Source organism: Ursus arctos, unplaced genomic scaffold, assembly GCF_023065955.2.
Source record: "Ursus arctos isolate Adak ecotype North America unplaced genomic scaffold, UrsArc2.0 scaffold_6, whole genome shotgun sequence".
In the NCBI taxonomy this organism is placed as follows: Eukaryota; Metazoa; Chordata; class Mammalia; order Carnivora; family Ursidae; genus Ursus; species Ursus arctos.
The window spans coordinates 57484344-57501129 of record NW_026623078.1 but is presented as its reverse complement, the minus strand read 5'-3'; the positions used below and the strand labels follow the sequence as shown (position 1 = coordinate 57501129).

The window sequence follows — 16786 nt, the reverse complement described above, 5'->3', positions numbered from 1 at the left end:
TTCAGACATTCAATGATTATCTAGTATTAGGCCCTATTCAATGAAATATAAGACTGATGCTGCCACCATAATCAAAACAATACAGTTTGGCTTAAAAATGGGCAAAGAGCTGAATGGAATGGAATAAAGAGACCAAAAATAGATCCACACATATATGGGAACTCAATATAAGGCAAAAGTGGCATTTTGTTCCAGTGAGAAAAAAGATCATTTATTAAATGGACAGTTTGGCAAAACCAGCCCTCCTTCTGGAAGGGGATAAAATTACCTCACACCACACATGAAATTAATTCCAAATAGACTGAAAAATGTAAAGGTAAATAATACTATTAAAATATTATAAAATGATTTTGGAGAAGTATAGGTGTAGGAGAGATATTCGTAGGAGAAATGGAAAACCCAAAGGCCACGTGCTTCAAACATAGACATATTTGTGTGGGAAAAGGTGATAGAAACTAGATTAAAAAATAGATTGATTTATAAAAATTGCTTAAAAACTGATAAAAATAAAAGAACAGCGTATCAGTAAATTTTTAACTGCAATGACTCTTAAATTAAAAAGGTGTTTATCCTCATTATTAGTCAAAATAAAAATCAGAATGACAGTAAAATATAGTATTTTTCTTTAGTTAGATTGTCATGATTTTAAGGCAGAATAATACCCAGTACTTTGAGGATGTAGGAGAGGAGATATTGGAGTGAGTACAAATTACTTCCATCATTCTGAAAAGAAATGGCAAGATTGACATTTTATATACCATTTTGGGAATTTTTCCTGCTGAGATAAAAGTACCAGTAATCATACAATTATACACATGACTGTTTTCAAGGATATTTATTGTGTTATTGTCTAGGGGACTAGAGAGAGGCTGAAGTTCTTTCAAGAGTAAAATAATTGAATAAATTTCAATACGTCTACATTTTTAAATATAATGTAGCTATTAAAACAAATGAGTTATATTTCTCGGTTGACTCAGATGGATATCCATTGTGGTTTTCTTTTGAGAAAGTACATTGCACAGTAATGTGTATAGTGTGATCCCACTTTTGTAAAACTGTGAATATGTTTTAAAGCAAATACATATGCATATACTTATATATACTAACTTAGAGAAGGCTGTGAAGTTCTGCATACCAGAATGTCAGTGTGTTAACCCAGAAGTGTCAGAGTGGAAGAAATGATTATTTTTAGAAAATATGTCTTTACATTATTGTACCTATTATAATAAACACATAAATTTTGAAATTAATAAAAAAATAGGTGAGAAGATAAAAGACTAAGCCAGGTTTCTAGATGAACTGGGGCCAGAGATGGAGACATTAATTAGACTGTCGTATATACTGTGGAAGTTGCTCCCCAGTGCTCAGGAGACGAAGCCCCACATTATGATGGGAGCCAGAGGTGTGAAGACACACATCATCTGAGGCCATAGTCTTGGACAGAAATCTGCACTGGGGTTTGGGTAAGTATATTTATGAGTTAAAATAGTTTTTGATTAGTAGTTAATTTTTCAATTAAATTTTCATTTCAGTGGTACCTGGCAATTGATATGCCAATTGGAAAATGCAACCATTTAAAAAAAAATTAATGACAGCAAATATTGCACATTAGGAATCTGAGTCAAAAGAGCTCTTTGTTATGACCATCTGTTTTAATAGTGGAGAGAATAAATAGCAGAGGCATTAGCCTCTCTCAATGCCTTAGTTTCTCAATCTACAAAATGGGCATAATAAATGTGTCTACCTCAGAAGGTTGTTCTAAGAATTACAACAGTTATTATCTGTAAAATATTTGAAATAATGCCAAATATGAATTGCTGTGTGTGTGTTTATTAAATAAATGAAAAGTAAAGACCTCCTCCTATTCTGATCATTCTGCACCATTTTCTAAGCAATCCTTTTGGGATTTATTCTGGATTCTTTCCAGGCTCTTCAAACGATAGATTCTCTGATGATTTAATCTCATATCATGATTTTGGTTACCCTGCTTTGGACAGTAACAACAATACTGATCATTTTGTGAACTTCCTGGGGATAAGGAACTGATATCACTAAGTATCTTCTGTACTAAGCACAGGAGAAGCTTCAGAACATTCAGTTCCATGTTGTGAACCAAACTGAACTGAATTTTCAAACCTTTTTGGTCATAATGAATTAGGTCCTGCTTTCCAATCATAAGCAAGTGTATGTTCTTATTTATCATAGGGTCAATGTTAGGTTGCAATGTGCTCAGTTTCATAAAACTTAAGTCTACACTTGCAGGTCTCTCTTCCAATAGCCATATATGTATTAAATGGGTGGGTTGATAATGGAAATAAGTTTCGGAGCGTGAGACTTAAAATAAAAGAACTCTTCAAATCATTGAAGAGCAGATGGTGTGGTAAAAATTATTATGGGTAGTTTACCTTATGGTGTATTTGACCTGTTGACCTTAAAGGGAACACAATTATTGAATGTAGGTATAAGCCTTTGAAATTTGTAATTTACAACACATTTTGAAAAGGAAGTAGGAAGCATGAGATGCTGATTTTGTACTCTCAGAGTGCTGCAACAAGTTTTTTTAGGGGAAAAAAACTATGTTTCAATATTTCTGGCATATAAAAATGTGCAAAAGAATATTACAGCACCCTTACCACATTGCCTAGGTCAAAATTATTTTTAGATGAAGGGAGTAGCCACAACTATTTTCTACAGCTTTGTTGTTTGGATTTGCTCTGTACGTTACATATATATATATGTGTGTGTGTATATATATATATATATTCCTAATTATATTTTAAATGTTTCTGAAGCACTACAAACCTCCTCTTTTGCACAGAGGTTTACTTTGGCAGTATGCAATTGTTTTTATTATATGTTATCCTCTGTTTGGCCTTTCTGTAAGCTAAAACAGACAAAAGATGTCCAGGAAAATTAAGCCGAGTCTCAAATCTGGACCTGGAAGAGTCTCCAGAGGAGGATTTGCAATGGAACTAACATAGACTAAGGATCCTCTTTAATTTGCTATCCTGTCAAGGTTCTGCCACATCCATTATTATGAAGTGTAATTGCCTTACATATCAAATTTACCTTTCCCAGATCCCTGCAGAATTACTCTTTTCTTCAATTCCCAGGCTAACCTGATTTTGGATAACGAAAGTCCAACATGTTATGCGTGGTGGATTTAGATATTCCCAAAGAAAACCAAGGACTGATGCTGGACATTCAAACACAGCACATATAGGTCTAGCCACGTTCAGAACAAACCCATGAGGTAGATAGAAGACATGCTCTCACCATTTTATACATAAGAAAACTGAAGACCCAAAGTCACGGTCCCAGATAGTGACAAAGTCATGATTAGAATATTGCTTTCTAAGCATAATAATTCTTCATTTTTTGTCATCACATTTTTATTCTAGAAAGACCTGTTAATACAGGGCTATCACGGCTATAAACTATAGGGAATTTAAATATAGGCATATTTGACCTATCTGAATCCAGAGACTGTCTTAATCGTGCGAATGAATGTATTCCCACTCTGGAGGCTGTCATTTAGACCTGTATCTGCAAATTAAACTACAGAATATTTCAGCCTTGTCTCAACCAAAGTCTATAATGACCTTTGAAAGTGCTCTACCTGCTATGTTTCACAATTTCACATCACAGAAATTAAAGGAGTACTTTCTTTTTTTTCCCTTTGTACCTGGAGTGTATACCATGTCCATTGTAATTTAGCTAATTGTTTCAGTTTCTCTATCTGTAAAATGGGAATAATAATGGTACCAACCTCATAAAACTATTATAAACAGTAAATTTAAGTAAAGTGCTCAATGAATAGTCTCCTCCTCACCCCACTCTTTTTCCTCCTCCTCTTCCTCCTTGTTTTTATATAACCTGTTAGAGTAATACATTATAATTTATAGTTTTTCATTTTTATCTCTTCCTCTTTCCCCATAAAATATTCATTTTGTGCAACATTTAAAAGATTTAAAGAGGAAGCATTTATCACTCTTCATATAATCTCTGTTAAATCATATAGGAACTTTCTAGCTTCTTCCTAGTACTCTATAAGAGTACTTTCTAGTATGAATATCCATATGAAGCAGGAAGAGTTCTTGGCAGCAGGAAATGCTTCACTCTCAAGTGGTCAACTTAGGTATACCACCAGCTTCTGCCAGGACACAGCCTCAGTCTCTTTACAGATTCAAGAATGTGCACTGAAAATTCTGCAATAAAGGAGGCCTACTCTAGGGACTATGCTTTATAAAGTCCATTAGGATGGTGTGGAGGATGGTACAGTCAGGAAGTTTTGTTTATTCAAATGATAGTGGACTATCATGAAGCTTTGTAAAAGAAGGCTCAGAATAAATTTCTATTTGCAAAATGGAACTTGACTCCTTTTGGGTCTATTGGTCATTAATTAAGACATTTTGTATAATATGTTCTTTCAGTAACTTTTGCCAAAGTTGTTGAGGTCACCATACATTCTTCACAATTATGATTGTGATAAATTAATAATCCTCCAAGAGAGCCTCCTTCAATAACTGGCAGTTGTTCCTGGCTATTAGTCAGAGACTCACCTAGGTCTAATGACCAGAGAAACTACATGCAATCTCTCCATATGGCTGCTCTCCTAGTATCCTAAAATAAACGAACATTCCAAGATATTCAGGTAGAAGCTGTAAGACTTCTTAAAACCTGGCTTGGAAATCCCACAGTGTCACTTCTACCACATTGTACTGGTGAAGCCAGGTCAAAAGGCCACCCCAGATTAAAGGAGAAAGGGAACAGACTCCCATCTCTTGATGTTAGAAACAGCATGCACTTAAAGGGAGAGAGGGGATTAATGGAAACCATCAATGAATGTCTGTCACACAGTTCACCATGCTCCTTTTTTAACCCCTAAATCATATCTCTTTGGAACAGTAGGTCCAGATCAGAGGTTTTGAAACCTTTTGATATCAGAGCTCTTTTACTGTCTTAAAAGTTACTGAGGCCCGATTGTCTGTATGGGTACTAGCTATTGATATTTATTATATTAGAAATTAAAATGAAGACATTTTTAAAATACGTGTTAATTGTTTTAAAATCACTACAGTAAACCTACTACTTGCTAACGTAAACATATTTCAACAAAAAACTATACTTAATAAAACAAAAATTGTTAGAGAAGGGAGTGGCATTGTTTTACATTTTTGCAAATCTTTTTAATTGAAGACAGCTGACCTCCCATATCTCCTTCTGCAATATGTTGTTTTTGTTGAAGTACATGAAGAAAATACAGGCTTACAGAGATATGTGGGAAAAGGGAAGAGTATTTTAATAACCTCTTCAGATAATTATGAATATCCCTCTTTGGTACTAACCCCAAGCTTGTGGAGCTTTCTTTAGTGTTCTTTCGAATGTGGAATCTAAATCCATGTCAACAAATTTTTATACTCTACTATTTTAAAATACATTGGTCTCTCTTGCACTTTGAATAGATCTTTGAACCATGTGATCTTATAACATTAGGCATTAGCCATTTGGAAGACTGATTCATTGAATTAAACAGATCATCCAAACATGATATATTTCATTATATTTAAAAATCACCTTTGTTGATATTAACAAAACACATTAAAAGAATCTTTATATATTGGAAAGATGTTTGGCTTATAGTGGTGAACACAATGTTTTTAATATTTTTATTTTCTCTTGAAAGCTCAAATTTAAAAAAAGCAAGCTTGAATTCTATCTTTTACAGCAAACATTTCCACTTGTTTTCCTTTAAATGACACATTTTATTCATTTTGAGAAAATGGCTACCAGATATCCAACTCTGAGTAACTGTAGCTTGTCCATCAGTCAGTCACTGAAATGAACTTGGTGCTCCGTAAAGAGAGAGGCAGATTCAGGCTGAACATCACACAACTTATGAGGTCTTTTCTTGGAGACAACCTTTATACTTAAGTGTGTAATGTAAGTACTTTATGCATATTTCTGTGTATTCATACAGAATATTAAAAATACGTATTCAAGAATTAAGATTTAATAAAGTTAATAATCTTTACTGCTTCATTGAGTGCACTGAAAAGGGCAGCTTTTTTATTTTATTTATTTAATTTATTTTTATTTTTTTTTAAAGATTTTATTTATTTATTCGACAGAGATAGAGACAGCCAGCGAGAGAGGGAACACAAGCAGGGGGAGTGGGAGAGGAAGAAGCAGGCTCATAGTGGAAGAGCCTGATGTGGGGCTCGATCCCATAACGCTGGGATCACACCCTGAGCCAAAGGCAGACGCTTAACCGCTGTGCCACCCAGGCGCCCCAGGGCAGCTTTTTTTAATGCATATTTGTGGTGGTGAAAAATACCATGACAACTGATATTGATGGGTAACATTGCTTTGGTTTGCTGTAGGTCAACAGCAATTTCATCCATATTGCTTTTGCATCAAGGAAAATCTCAACATCATGAGAAAGCCCAATAACATTTTAATATTACTATAAGAATAATTTTGACCTTGTAGACTCCTTGAAAGTGTCTCAGAGAATCCTCAGGTACCTGCAGATGTTTTGAGAATCACTGATCTAGATCAAGTGCGAAGGGGCCACATGTCACGAAAATAGAAGTGCCTCATATTGATATGAGAAATGCCACATCAGAAGTTCTGGTGGTGTATTGTGGTTAGACAAAGAGAAGTCTGGAGTTTAGTTCTCTGCTCACTTCCTATATGGTATGGATTTGAACCCAGAAATTTCCAAATGACATGGATAGAAAATGTGGGAAGAGTGTACAATGGGAAGAAGTAAGGATGGTTTTTAGTAAGCACCAGTGCCTCCCCCAGTATATTTGCTTCTATTATTATCTCTATATTTAAAAATATAACCACTCATTGTTTTTCTTATATCATTGGTCAGACTGAAAGATAAAGATGCACAAGTAGATTTCATTCATTATATTTTAGTGTAGTAGAAAGGGCCCTACACTGGAAATAATGTAGGATGTCTATTCTAAATTTAGCCACTCTTGCCTGGTTTGACATAAATTACTCCACCCTGAAGCCCGTTTCCTACCTTAAAAAGTTAGGGGTTCAGGGTAGAGGATTTCTATGTTACCCCCTATCTCCAAGTATATCTACATATAATGTGCTAATGCTGGCTGGTACAGGCTCACAGGAGTCGATTCTTTTCTGAACTCTGTGTTTAGTGACAGCAGTTAGTAGCTTGAAATCTGCCATGGCGGGAGCATATCTGTAACACCCTTGTGCTATAGGGACATGTATAACTGGGAACTTCTACAGTGTCCGGTTCATGGAAAATCACGGAAGATTTTACAACAGCTATGGGCCTCCCATCCAAGTACTAACCAGGCCCAACCCTGCTTAGCTTCCGAGATCAGACGAGATCGGGCGCGTTCAGGGTGGTATGGCCGTAGACTACAACAGCTGTGGGATTTGCACATGCTTCAGCTTGATTTGGATGCCCTTTCCTGATTAAACTATTCTCTGTTCTTAGAATTTACTTTGTTGAAAGAAAATAATAAAGTGCAATAGGGAAGTGAACATTTTATAAGCATATGTCAAAATTCCTTTGCATTTTTTTATTCTTTAGATTTATGGCCCATTGATACATTTCTACCATTTTATACAATTAAAAATTTATGTTCCTTTGTCTGTCTGAAATAATAACTGACCTGTTTGGGCCTATTCAGAATACAGAGACAGAAATAAATAATGGAGTCAATCATTTAGAGTAACAATGCCTGACAAATTAAGTCTGTCCCTCAGACTTCAGGACTCCTAAATGTCTATCCTCTATGTCTTAAAAAATTTTTTTTTGACCACCCACATGTAGAGCAGAAAAAGAGCAGGAATAAAGGTGGAACCAGCAGAGAAGCAGCATTATTTTAATCAACCAAGAAACTTTTGCTAGTTTTAAAGATTAATACCCTGTAGGACATATTTTGTCTTTTGGACAAATACCTTCCATCTCCCATTCCTGTCATGCTCACAGTGCCTGTAGCCAGTTGTCATAACGTCCCCAGTCTGATGAGAAAAATGCTACCGTTTGCTTTTGGAAATGTGATTCAATCTTGCTGGCAGGGATTCCTTTGAAAGATCCTTGACCCATTCTCAGGATGCTCTCAGTTTGCCAGAAGCAAGCAACAAAGGGGATGGGGTTTCACAAAGAGAGAATTCAGGGGACTTCGTGAGTGTAATTCCTCTTCAGGGCTGCCCTCACATTTCTGCCAAGACCCAGCAAGGCGCCTTCATGAGGGCACCTAATCTTCTCTTTCAAAGATATCCAATTACTCAGGCTCCAAGCTATGGAGTAGAGCTTCAGTAAGCATGAAGTGGTTCTTGGGAACCTCTGGAGAAGCAAACATTGACAGGTAATGTCACAGCTGCCTATCACTATCCAACTGGGTTGATCTCTGGGCAAGTTCCCGGCACACACAGTGTTGCTTTTAAGTCCTGCTGATTTGGATTCAGGTTTTTCCCTTTTAGCGTTTTGCCTGAAATTTCTGTTTGACTTGGAACTCCCCAACCAGCAAATTAAATGAAATGAGCATGATAAAAAAAGTTCATTGAAATTTACCACAGCCATTTGAAGAAACTTCCAATAAAACCAGAAAAGAGAGCCAATGGCCATCTGCCCAGTGACATAAAACAAAAAGCTGCCCACTAGGAGATGAAATTAAAACACTAAGGAAACTAGAAACAGGAAGAATCCAACTTTTCTACAGTCTCCACTTATCTAAACTTCAGGCCTTCCCAAGAATTAGTGAAATCCATCTGGAAGAGTACTTAATACACTTCCCAAGTTGCTTTTCTTTTGCCAATGACAAAGTATTAAACCAACATACACATAAACAAAACCCTTAAACATGAATGAGTGAATGGTGGAGTCCATTAGGGCACTCTGCCTTACACAGTGATCACCATGATGAGTGAAACTCATTTTTAGGCACTCTGTGGCTCTGCCTCAGGTTAATAGAGGAGATATGTAGATAAGATGGGTGTAATATAGGGTGGAAAAGATTTTTCTCTCAGAATAACGATATGTCTGTATTTGAGATACATCTTCTGTTTGATAAAATGAGAAAGGATTGGCATACCATCAGATGAGTTGGTTAAAAAGCAAATCTCCTTAAAAATGGGAGCTACAATTCATAGAGCATGAACTCACAATGACTGTATCTATATCAGCTATTAAAAAAAATTACCAGAAAACACACACACACACACACGTGCACGCACACAATTACCAAATAAGTTCTAGAAACCTAAGGTACAGCAAACAAAAGAAAATAAAAAAACAAAAAACAATCACTTTAAGAAATGAAATAAACAAAAAGGTAAATTGAGTGAAAACAAAATCAGAACAGTTAAAATGGCATCTAGTTTCTGGTGTGTGTATGTGTATATATTCTCTCTTACATGCATAATAAATACATATGTATATATGTATATAGTAAAGTACTCTGCACATAATAAACACTCAGTAAACATTTCATGACAAATAACTGGCTGATGAATATATCAAATATCCTTTAAATGCTGCTTTTTCAAATAAAATCAAAGACTGAACACTTCATTACTACATACAGACTTTAAGTCCCTGGCACATGTGTCAAATAGACTTTAGATATCTGGCATTCCCTCTCTATGTTCCACCTAATTATTGCATTAACATTATCCTAGTAATTTTTCTTAGCTGTTTGTGTTTTCCTTCTCTTTTAAACTGTATTTTCAAAACTAGGGTATTCCAGGGTTCTGATATTTGATGATAAAGCATTTGCTAAATTTTTTGCAAACAATATTCATAGTTATAAAATATGTGTGTACTTTCTTAGATTTTTGGGAAGGAGTTCTTTCATCATTTTTTTTTACCAGTTTCCCTTTGGGATATCTCAAGACCCCAACATCTGGTTAGTGGTTTCTTGGAAAGGCACACTTTTTCAATACAAAATGTTCTTTTTCTTAAAATAACAATAACAACCTAATTTGCATGCTTTTAGTAGCTTAAAAGGTTGAATAAAATTTACTTTTCCTTAATAAATATCAGCTTTTACCTTATCATACCTCAGTGCACCTATTCCTGCAAAAACATGAAACTTTAGATTAAAAATATGTATGCAAATTAATGATTTGGGAAGTCAATATGCAAAATATGGAAATATCTGCAATACTTAATGATAGGTTAAAGAACTGATCTGTTGGTAGAAGCATGACTAACATAAAACACCTGTTGTATGTGGAAGAGGTAGAGTAGGTATGGGTCTAGTATTGGTAGACTTGAATTTAAACTGTGATTTCATCACTTTGACATTGAATAAATGTTTTTAACTCCCTCTGAGACTCAGTTTCCTAACCTATAAAATTGGTAGACTCATAACTCTGGCTTTTCATAAATAATATTTATTTATTTATTTATTTATTTATTTATTTATTTATTTATTTATTTCAGCAAACAGTGCTGTAATGCTTAGTCTATGCAGATCACTCTTCTAAGCACTTTCCAAATTGTAATTGATTTAATTTTCATGTCAGGCTTATGCAGTAAGCACTTTTCATGTCACTTTAAAGATGAGGAAACAAGACATTTAAACAAGGTGATTTTCACCTAAAAGGCCCTCAGTCAGTGGTATACCAAGGCAAGTCAATTGAGGTGGTTTACTCCAGGTGCCTTTTAGTAGATAATTTAAAATTAATATAAAACCAACTAGAAGTTGGTCTGCCTCTTGCTATCATCAGGCAATAGCAATTTTAAACAATGTCAGTGATCAAATACCTTTGTTCTCAATGTGGACTGCTCCCATCCCTCATCCCTAAGTACACATTGGCCTCAATATTTATAACATTGTACTTAAAATTAAAATAAGAAAAATAAAGTTACAAGGGTTTGTAAAATGAACAATTTAAAAAAATATGAATAATATCTAAAATTACAGATGGCCTTGAATGAATTTATTTATATATATATATATATATATATGCAGTTTAGATGTACACATACGTGTGTATACATATATACATACATGTGCACACACATACACACCTTTTTTCTCTTGGATAACTAACATCAGTGGCACCTGCAGTTTGCTTTATACCGTACGTATGATATTCACTGGATATTTAAGTTTGGTAAAATTTTCAGCTGCTCTTTCTTTACCACATACGTTCTTTTCTAAAACATGTAAATAGTCAGTTTTAGAGGAAGTTGCAGGTTAAAACTTGTAGTTCCTAAAATAACAATAATGAAAATGACAACAAGAACAAAAGTAGCACTTCCTTCCATTATTTTTTAAACTAAAAAAAGTCAAGGGTGTTTAAGCCCTATAAAGGCTGATTTACTTGAGTAGTGAATCTGTCTCAATTGTTTCAAACTTCATATGGAAAAGTCGTATTTTATAAAGTGCAAATTATTGAGACTAAGTTACCATTACAAGTTCAGTGGATAATTTCTCAATTACCCACTTGGCCAGGCTCTTGGGTCAGTTGGGACGTCTTAAGCAGCAGTGTATACCAATGTAACAGAGTCAATTTTGGCAACAGATACGATTTTTAAAAAGAACAACATCAATGCTTGTTTTGGATGAATATACCCTCTAAGGATTAAGTCAATTTAACAAAAATATTAACAAAAATATTAGTTTGGGTTTACAAATATTAATCTTTGGGCTGTCTTTTCTTCTGTGAAGTCCACTTATCTGTTTTTATATTCTTGACAAGATTGTGTAATTGAAAGCTTTGGACTTTGAGTCAGGATTTTTCAGGTTCAAATCTTACCCCCACCACGTGTTGTGTAACATTGGCTTTCACATATGTGAGCTTCGGTTTCCTACTGTGGAGACAGGTTGAACAACACTTACATCACGGGGCATGCTCTGAAGAGCAAATGGATTAAATTGGTGAAGCCTAGCTCTGTGCCTGCTTACATTTAGATCGGTGCTCAAAAATACTAGTTTCTTCCCTCACATCTTCCTACTTTTTCCCACTTCTCCAAAGACCAAAATACCTAAGATAGTTCCCTGAGTAACAGTCCTTCAATTTCTCCTCCAATGGGTTGCTATCTTTAGGAAGTCCCTAGATGGATTAAGTTTCAGTACCTGCAGGTGAGGGCTGACCTGGCCAGCACACATAGCAGATTCATCCAGATGGGATTATGACTGGGAGTTTGTAAATTTCCTGCTATGCTTATGCCAATGTCATGAGGCATCTGGTGAGGAGATTCAGCCTGTTCACTTCTGAACAAGGCACCCAAAAATTTCCAGTATGTTTATTATATAGTTATTTTGGAATAAACGACAAACAAAAGCTATATTTCGACATTAGAAAGATGTTGATGTATACTTAGAATTTTTTGTGTGTGCCAAAAGAAATAGAACATTCCCTTGCAAAAGTGTGTATTGAAGTGAAATGAAACAAATGCTCCTTTATTTATTTATGTAAGGCTAGACATCGGGTATATTGCATCATTTAAGCTTCATCCTTACACTTCATTACCCACTAAAAATGAGCCCTGCTTATAAGAATTTGTGTGGTCAGTGATAAACTGTGCTTTGAAATTGAGTGCTGTAGATTAAACATTAGAAAGGAAAAGAGAAAGGAAGGAGAAGAGGGAGGGAGGGAAGGGAGGCAAGAAGGGAGGGAGGAAGGAAATTATAAATTATAATTGATCTTTTGGAACATTGGAAAATAGGTGCTTCAAGATTGGAAATTTCCTAAACCTAAGCTCAAAAATCTTAGAAATAGTGTTTTTCCATGATGCAGTAACTCAAATCATATATCGATAGCTCGGAAATAGACTTCTCTGTTGTTATAACAGACTTTTTAAATTTTTCCCATTTAGCGAGGACCCAAAGTCAGATTTGAAAGCCTGTATCCTTAGATTTTCCCTTTTTCAGAGGGAAATTCAGATTCCTTTTAGCCTAGCACTAAATACCCTCCACAGTTTGTGAGTCCTTCCCTTTGTTTCTTTCTACTCTTCTTTTTTTTCCTATACTTCATCGTCTAAATTTTAGAGCTAGTATTATAAAGTAATTAACAACATGACATGTAGAGAACCCTACATGTATAGCACTTCAGCTTACAGCAGTTTGTGTGCTATGCAGTTTTATAGTCATTATTTAATTTATTTTTTTTCGTCATGGTAAGTGTATTTTTTAATCCCCATTCCCTATCCCCCCTCCCAACACACACACATACCTATCTCCGCTCTGGTAATCAGCAGTTTGTTCTCTATAGTTAAGAGTGTGTTTCTTGATCTCTCTCTCTCTCCCCCGCCTCTCTTTTTTCCCTTTGCTCATTTGTTTTGTTTCTTAAATTCCACATATGAATGAGATCATATGGTATTTGTCTTTGTCTGACTGACTTATTTTCTGGCTCCATTCACGTTGTTGCAAATGGCAAGATTTCATTCTTTTTTATGGCTGAATAATGTTCCTATATAGACACACACACACACACACACACACACACACACCCCACATCTTCGTCTTTATCCATTCATCTATTGATGGACACATTTGGGCTGCTTCCATAGTTTGTCTGCTGAAACAAACAGGAAACATAGGGGTGCATGTATCTCTTTGAATTAGTATTTTTATATTTTGGGCGTAAATACCCAGGAGTGTGATTCCTGCATCTTAGGGTAGTTCTGTTTTTAATTTAAGAACCTCCATAATGCTTTTCACAGTGGCTGCACCAATTTGCATTCCCACCAACAGTGCATGAGGGTTCCTTTTTCTCCAGTTCTCCTTTGCCAACACTTGCTGTGTCTTGTGTTTTTGATTTTAGCCATTCTGACAGGTGTGAGGTGATATCTCATTGTGGTTTTGATTTGGATTTCCTTGATGTTGAGTAACGTTGAGCATCTTTTGAGTACCTATTAGTTATTTATATGTCTTCTATGGAAAAATGTCTATTTAGTTCCTCTACCCATTTTGTAATTGGATTATTTGTTTTTTGGATATTGAGTTTTATAATTTCTTTATATATTTTGAATACTAACCCTTTATTGAATATGTCATTTGCAGATATATTCTCCCATTCAATAGGTTGCCTTTTGGTTTTGTTGATTATTTCCCTCACTGTGCAAAAACGTTTTATTTTGATGTAGTCCCAATAGTTTATTTTTGCTTTTATTTCCCTTGCCTCAGGAGACCTATCTAGAAAAATGTTGCTATGGCTGATGTAAAAGAGATTATTGCCTGTGCTCTCTTCCAGGATTTTTATAGCTTCAGTTCTCACAGTTAGGTCTTTAATCCAGTTTGAGTTTATTTTTGTGGATGGTGAAAGTGGTCCGGTTTCATTCTTTTGCATATGGCTGTCCAGTTTTGCCAGCACCATTTGTTGAAGAGACTGTCTTTTTCCCATTGTATATTCATGCTTCCTTTGTTGAAGATTAATTGACTATATAACTGTGTGTTTATTTCTGGGTTTCTGTTCTATTCCATTCATCTATGTGTTTATTTTTATGCCAGTACCATACTATTCTAAGTACTACAGCTTTGAAATATAACTTGAAGTTAGGATTTGTGATGCCTCCAGCTTTGCTTTCCTTTTTCAAGATTGCTTTGGTTACTTGGGGTCTTTTGTACTTCCATACAAATTTTAGGTTTGAGCTCTGTGAAAAATTCTGGTAGTATTTTGATAATGATTGCATTAAATGTGTAGATTGCTTTGGGTAATACAGATATTTTAATGATATTTGTTCTTCCAGTTCATGGGTATGGAATGCCTTCCCATTTTTTTTGCATCTTCTTGAATTTCTTTCATCAGTTTTTTATAGTTTTCAGAGTACAGGTCTTTCACCTCTTTGGTTAGGTTTATTCAGATATTTTATTCTTTTTGGTGCAATTCTAAGTGAAATTGTTTTCTTTTTTTTTCTTGGAATTGTTTTCTTTATTTCACTTTCTGCTGGGTCATTATTAGTGCATGCAATAGATTTGTGTACCTTGATTTTATATCCTGTGACTTTACTGAATTAATTTCACAGTTCTAGTTTTTTTGGTGGACTCTTGAGGGTTTTCTATATCCAATATCATGTCATCTGCATATAGTGAGAGTTTTACTTCTTCCTTACCAATTTGAATGCCTTTTATTTCTTTATTTGTCTAATTGATATGGCTAGGACTTTCAGTACTATATTGAATAAAAGTGGTGAGAGTGGACATCCTTGTCTTGTTCCTGACCTAAGGGGAAAAGCTCTCAGTTTTTCACTAGTAAGTATGATGTTGGCTGTGGGTTTTTTATATAAGACCTTTATTATGTTGGGATATGTTCCCTGTAGACCTACTTTGTAGAGGGTTTTTTATCATGAATGGATGTTGTAGTTTGTCAAATGCTTTTTCTGCATCTATTGAAATGATCATACAGTTTTTATTCTTTCTCTTATTGATGTGACATATCACACTGATTGTTTTGGGAATATTGAACCACTCGTGCATCCTAGAAATAAATCCCATTTCATCATGGTATATGGTTTTTTAACTATGTTGTTGGATTCATTTTGCTAATATTTGTTGAGGATTTTTGCATCTATATTCATGAGAGATACTAGCCTGTAGTTCTCTTTTTTTTTTTGTGGTATATTTGCCTGGTGTTGGTATTTGAGTGATACTGGCCTTCTAGAATGAATTAGGAAGTTTTCCTTCTTCTTGTGTTTTTTGTAATAGTTTGAGAAGAATGGGCATTGACTCTTCCTTAAATGTTTAGTAGAGTTCACTAAATTCACTAGTAGAATTCACTAGAATTTTTTTTTTTGAGTCTTGATAGATGTTTATCAATTTTGTTGATCTTTTCACAGAACCAGCTCCTGGTTTCATTGATCTGTTCTATTGGGGTTTTTATTTTTTATTTTTTTTATTTTTATTATTATTTTTTAAAGATTTTATTTATTTATTTGACAGAGAGAGAGAGAGAGAGACAGCCAGCGAGAGAGAAAACACAAGCACGGGGAGTGGGAGAGGAAGAAGCAGGTTCCCAGCGGAGGAGCCTGATGTGGGACCCGATCCCAGAACACCGGGATCACACCCTGAGCCGAAGGCAGATGCTTAACAACTGCACCACCCAGGCGCCCCTCTATTGGGGTTTTTTTTAATTTTTTTTTTTTTTTTTTATGTGACAGAGAGACAGCCAGCGAGAGAGGGAACACAAGCAGGGGGAGTGGGAGAGGAAGAAGCAGGCTCCTAACCGAGGAGCCCGATGTGGGACCCGATCCCGGAACGCCGGGATCACGCCCTGAGCCGAAGGCAGACGCTTAACGACTGCGCTACCCAGGCGCTCCTCTATTGGGGTTTTTAAAAAATTTTCTATGTCATTTATTTCTGCTCCGATCTTCATTATTTCCTTCCTTTTGCTGGGTTAGGGTTTTGTTTGTTCTTTATCTAGCTTCTTTAGGTGTAAGTTTAGGTGGTTTATTTGAGATTTTTCTTGCTTCTTGAGGTAAGCCCGTATTGCTATAAAATTTCCTCTTAGAACAGCTTTTGTTGCATCGCAATAGATTTTGGATAATTGGGTTGTTATTTTCATTTGTTTCCTGTAATTTTTTATTTCTCTTTTGATTTCTTAGCTGACCCATTCATTGTTTAATAGCTTGTTATTTAATTTCAGTGTATCTGTGATCTTTCCAGATTTTTTCTTGTGGTTAATTTCCAGTTTCATAACATTGTGTTCAGAAAAGATGCATGGTATGACTTTGATCTCCTTGAATTTGTTGAGGCTTGTTTTGTGGCTTAATATGTGATCTGTTCTGGAGAATGTTCCATGTGCGCTTGAAAAGAATGTGTATCCTGCTGCTTTAGGGTGAAATGTT

General features: G+C 35.2%; 1 protein-coding gene and 1 pseudogene across 2 annotated transcripts in view; one reads left to right on the top strand and one right to left on the bottom strand.

Annotated features, from left to right (window-relative positions):
• The window catches only part of ANGPT1 (angiopoietin 1), a 245836-nt gene that overhangs the window by 112399 nt on the left and 116651 nt on the right, over positions 1-16786 (top strand). The window lies entirely within an intron of this gene.
• LOC113253081 (5S ribosomal RNA) lies at positions 7294-7402 on the bottom strand (annotated as a pseudogene).